The following is a 6,377-nucleotide window of genomic DNA, read 5'->3' as shown; positions in this document are numbered from 1 at the left end:
ACTACAACGAGAATAAATAGATGTTGTCACTATTGCAACGGTTTTAACCAGAATATTCAGATGCTGAACTATCATCTCATAGTTCTACTGATCACAGCTATATTAAACAATGTATACAGCAGACCACAGCTTGGTATATTAAAGAGACTGACTGATCTTTTTAAATCTATTTCTTGCATTATTGACCGACATTTGGAAACACAACAAACGCGCATTATACAGTGACTTGTAGACAAGCGAATAAGAAAGTGCTGGTTCTGCTTTTATATGAATTAAATCAGTCACATGACTAGTACATTCCTACGTCACAATCACGAAGCTCGTAGTAAAAAAAGGATAGCGCTAGAGATCACTGTTTCAGGACGAATATCTCCGCCTATACTGGACCAATTTTAATAAGCAAAGTATTTTTGTAATCAATAAAATGGACGCTTTTTAAATTTACCACAAAAATAAAGGTAACGTGGGGCTGTTTACACGCTTTAAGGAAATTTTTTCCATGAAATACTTTACGACCTGTATTGCAATGTGGACAATTTTTTAGTATTATATATATAAATATATTAACTAATTTAACTCTGGACAGACTTAAATTGCGAGTTGAGTCAAGTAAACTGCCACTCATCAGGAATCCGTTGGCGTTAGTAACCACTGGCATTGATTTATATGGTGCAGGGTATGCAAGCCTAACCTGAGAATTTTGCAGGGGTTACAGCAACTCCTGGATTTTCCAATTATAAAATCAAGTTAATTCTAAAATGTTCTTAAATAAAGGTATTTAACTTTATCAAACGATTGCTTTATAGTAGTTACACAACGCCTTTATTCCTTCAATGCATAAACTAGCTATTTTTGGACCCTGCACGGTATTTTATAACAGCTGCGTGTTAAGTCAGGCAAGTGTTTACGTCACATTGATAATACCAAAATCCCTGATTGTTACGATAACAATTTTATTATTCTGTGAGAGTGTAATCTTCACTAAACAATTTCTACGTTTTAAATGTCGTTGTCGACATTTTAAACTTAAAAGACGCAAGCCCAGATAAATTAAACTATAAGTATAGATGATCTTTTTCTAAGACGCGCACATGTTATTTTTGAGTTGCCTCCCCAACAGTTGCGTTTAAAATGTTATTTGCCTCTTAAAATGGCAGAAATAAACTACCTAAACCGGGTCGGTCACTGCTAAATCGGGTCGGTCATTTATATATGATATTTTCCTCAGCCAAGCAACATGTTTGTTACGAAATAGTAAGCATTTACGAGTGGATTCATTACGACATATCAATGCACATGTCGATTATTACAACCACTGGCGTAAAACGCGGGTATGCAAGGTATGCCTGCATACTCTGACATTTGACATAAAAACAACGTAATTTATACTTTTCGGGAAGTTTATTCAAAATATTTTAATAAATTATACACGATTTTCGGATGGGAACGGTCTCCCAGCCTACGCATTTTTCATTGCTTTCGTTACGTTTACTTGATCACGTAAAATATTTTTGTTTTTTTTTTGAATTTTTTTTTTTTTTTTTTGTAAAATAAGAACCCCTCCTCTTTGAAAATGGTAAAGCAGTTATATCATTGTAGTTGAAAACCAATTTTACGCTATATTTTATTAAATTAATGTAAGGTCTTTAATCTAAAGTTACACTATTTTTGGTGCGAATATTTTTAGCCGGGGTTAGTATATAGTATAAGGTGCTTATTTGGCGTTATTCAATGCATTTTTATATATGTAATCGAATCCGAATATGCGTGGTTGAATATGCGGGTTTCACATTAGAGTTTGTAATGAAACCTAGTTCAAACAAACTCGTTCCTTAGGAATTTACTCTTGGAAAGTCAGGAACAGCAGCACCTGCGAGTTACTGAGTAGCCAGTGTTTCTGCTTAAGATTTCGCAATTAAAGGCGAAAAATTACGTACTTGGTTATTTAAATAGGTTTGTAAAACATAGGGGCTTTACAGTAAAAAGGTGGTGGTTTAGGCACAAAATTTTTTGGGCCTTTCTGCTTAAGATTTCGCAATTAAAGGCGAAAAATTACGTACTTGGTTACTTAAGTAGGTTTGTAAAACATAGGGGCTTTACAGTAAAAAGGTGGTGGTTTAGGCACAAAATTTTTTTGGGCCTTCGGCGCAAATTAGAACAGCCCACCTTGAACACATCTATTTGCGCCAGTGTGTGCGTTATTATTTATGTTAGTCAGGGTATGTTTTTATCAGGCGCATAGTGTTTATGTGCGGCCATTTTCTAAACAAAAATTTCAACTCTCGTTTCGTAATTTCCAGTATTGCAAATTGTAAAATTCATATAAAAAATATTTAATTAAAAATTATTTATAACTGATGCAGCCAGTGTGGCAACCAGCAAGTTTAAAAAGGGTATGTCATGCAGATATTTACGTCCAGTCAACGTTATCTCTGACGCGATACAAACGCTTTAGATATTTGTCTTGCACACCTATATATCTATTCTACTTTATGCGGTTAATTAAGACCAATATTACATTGTTTATACTAAATTAGAAACGTCTATTAATAAATGAAACATGGGTGTAAGTTTTACGCAGGTCCATAGTGGATAATGTAATGATTATTTACGTCAGAATAACTTTGATAAACCATTACGATTGTTACATTACAAACGAGATTGTTATAAATCAATCGTGTTTTGTTCGCTTCCATACGATCCGTAGTTTTTGTATAATTCTTGTTTCTGATGATTAGTTTAAATGCAGGTAAATCGCGATTATGTGAATTTTAATTGCTGCAAATATAATAGCGAGGAGCGACTTAATATTATTGAAAATCCGGACGTGATATATTTTACCTGCGTCTTCTACAAAATAGTGTTATAAACTGTCTTACTAACTAAAGGTACAGTCTACTGCGGGTGCCTATGCGACAGAAAGGGATGTTCAAGCTGCAATTTAATAATTCATGTATGTCCCGTGTTGGCAGTGGCGGATCTAGAGGGGGGTGTTTGGTGTTTGAACACCCCCCTCAGAAATTGTATACATATTTTCATTACGTAGCTCTAACTTAAAACAACGCGCGTAAAAGTAACAATCGTTCGTAGTTGATTTAAATCAAACTTCCGTGACTTAAGATCAACTACAATACTGCCTATATATCTGTTACTGATTGCGCAAGTTGTTGCAATCGGTATCTTATCATACATTCATGCTGAAGAAAAAAATTACTCGTCTTCCGAGGCAGACTACAGAAGCGGTAAATCGGCGAAGGAAATGTGTCAAATACAAACGGGCAGTAAATAATTTAGATGATTATTTTGACACCAGCAAGCAGCTTAAACAAGAATGGATAATTCGTGATCGTAGACAACAAGTTACGAAGCCCCAGCGTTACAAGGGAAGATTACCCGCTGTTATGACCCAACTAAAATCTATAGTAGCAAAAAAGGTCCGGCCAGTAGCCACCAAGCTTTATCTAAACACAAACTTTATTTACATGATTGTTGCGTTCACGTGCGTAAGAATTATTCATCGTAAACAAGACAGTCCTTTACTGATGCCAGACGTGAAAAAGCAAACATTCAGCCTGTTTTTAAGCATCTGCAGGCTAATTAATAAACGTGTGAATCCCTATTATGACGCAAATAATTAACATGTGAATTGCTATTATGTCGTAATCAACTGCCAGGTCCAAACAATCGCCATTATGATGCAATGAATCCACGTGTGAACTCCCACTATTTCGTAACAAACATTCTGCTTGTCTGAGTAAATCCTGCGTAAATAATGAGTTTAACACGCGTTGCATAGATTATTGTTGTTACCGTCGGAGATTGCAAGCGGTGAATTAAAACTTACGGGTTAGTTAACGCTCACATTAATACAACGCTTTACAACTATTAGTTAGACATTTTCTCGTGAACACCCCCGTCAGAAAAATCCCAGATCCGCCTATGCGTGTTGGCATTTATCAGGTAACAAAATCGGGAGCAACAAACATTGCCGCGTTGCAGTTTGAATATTTTGTGTTTAATTGTTATGTCACATCACATATCCTATTACAACATAAATATTAGTTATTAGGAATGTGCCGAGCCGAGCCCGAACTCAAAAAGCTCTTGCCGAGCCCGAACTCAAAAGCTCGTTTTTTCTGTATTTTCGTAATGGAATAATATAAACTGCTGCAACCAGGAGGAGGCTGTTTTGTTATCATGACAGGCCCCATTTCCGCTAACAGGCACCCAGACAGAAAGTGCTAAAACACGCGTTGCATTCAATAGTACATTCTTTCCCTAGGAATTCGAACATTTTTTCATTCAATTGTTACGTTATTTGCTCTATTACAACATAACTATTAATTATGACGTTTCATAATATAACAATCAAGAAGAATGTGCTCATTGTCCAACCAACCACGAGATCAAAACAACATGTATGAGCGTCACATTTTTATGCCCTGTGCCGGCGTAGGAAATAAAGGGAAACGCGTGCGGTAGCATACATTCCACACGTAACAAGCGAAGCAATCGTTGTTAATTTATTCTCGTTAAAAATGACGTAATGAAACCCGGTTCTTGTGCGGTGACAACTAACGATGTTCTTTGGCTTTTATCCAAGCTCGAACAAGACGACACTTTGTATTTTGTAATATCATATTACTATCTCTGTTGGTTTTAATTTACTGATAGTGTCGCTCTTCTCTTATATACATGCAGCAATTATTAGCGTCATATTTTTACGCTCTACGCTGGCCACCAAGTTACGGGGTGCTGGGGTGGCATGACCACCTCATAGATTTTTTATTAATAAAAAAATAGACAAAAATTAAAAACAAAATTTTTTGGGGCTGGAAAGTGATCTGTCAAAATCGTGTTCGTAACGTTATTTTAAATACCAAAAACCAAGCCGAAATATTACGCGCGATACCTTTGGGTTGTAAGCCAACGTGTACTCAGACCAGAGCTGTTTTGCTGTCATGACTGGTCCTTTTTTCTGCAAACACACACACAGCTAGTTCTAAGACGCACACTCTTGTTATTCAATATTAAAGGGCAATACCAACGAAAAATGAGAATTTGTATATATATAGATATGCTCAAATGTAACCTAAAGGTACCGTCAAAGTTTGCCAAAACGAAACAGCTTCTAAAAAATCGCGTGAAAAAAACCTGCTGGAGTAAAACAATTTCGGCTGTTTCGACAATGCATGGGATTTCTCACTAGAAAAAAATTCGCTCAACTTTGATCGTTTCTACTTTCTAAAATACTACAGAAAATTAAAATTTTATTTCTGATTTGGTATAATTAATGCTTCTTCAAAAATATATAAAAAAATTGTAGAACATAGACTTTAATATGTTTTAATTTTTCGATTGAACGTAGGTACAGATTATGCTAACTCAGCATATTTTCATACCTAACGTTACACACGAAAAAATGACTTTTTTATAAAAAAAAATGGTACAGTAGGTACTAGTGAGACATAATGAACATTTTAATATAAAAAAGTGCTAAAAACTAACTAATAAGAAAAAAGTGCCGAGTCAGCATGTTATGTAGCTATGTTTATTCGAAAATTAAAACATAATAAAGTCTATGTTTTACAATTTTTTCTATATAGTTTTGAAGAAGAGGCATTCATTTGAGCATATCTATAAACAGGATTGTAAAAGTTGTAAATCCGGACGGTGATCGTTTAATTTTATTGAAAATCCGGACGTAATATGTTTTACGTGCGTCTGTCACCCAAGCTACCAAATCTTGTTATAAAGCATATTACTGACCATCACCACGACACCACAGTCTAGTGCGGGCGCCTGTGCGATAGAAACCGTTGTTAAAGCTGCGATCTAATGTTTTATGTTCGTCGCGTGTTCGTAATAATCAGCTAACGAAGTCGCTCGAGTAACAAACATTGCCGTGCTGCAATTTGACATTTTGTGCTTAATTGTTACGTCACATGTCTTATTGCAACACAACTATTAACTATGACGTTTCATTACGTAACAATCGGGAGGAATGCCCACTGCCCAACGAACCACGAGATCGAAACATCGTGTATGAGCGTCACATTTTTATGCTCTGCCCGGGCGTAGAAAATAAAGGAAGACGCATGCGGTAGCATACATTCTACACCTAACAAACGAAGCAATCGTTGTGAATTTATTCTCGTGAAAAGTGCCGTACTGAAACTCTGGTTCTCGTGCGGTGCCAACGAACGATGTTTTTTGGCTTCTGTCCAAGCTCAGCCGGGAAGATAATTTGTAATATCATATTACAATTTGCGTTGGTTCCAATTTACTGATAGCGTCGCTCCTCGCTCTAATATTTGCACCAATTAAAATTCACATAAACCCAATTTCCCTGCATTTATTAAAGTTTAAACTATTCT

The sequence above is a fragment of the Ciona intestinalis genome, chromosome 4, assembly GCF_000224145.3.
Source record: "Ciona intestinalis chromosome 4, KH, whole genome shotgun sequence".
NCBI classification, from domain to species: domain Eukaryota; kingdom Metazoa; phylum Chordata; class Ascidiacea; order Phlebobranchia; family Cionidae; genus Ciona; species Ciona intestinalis.
The sequence above is the reverse complement of the archived record's forward strand: the minus strand, read 5'-3'. Positions refer to the sequence as shown.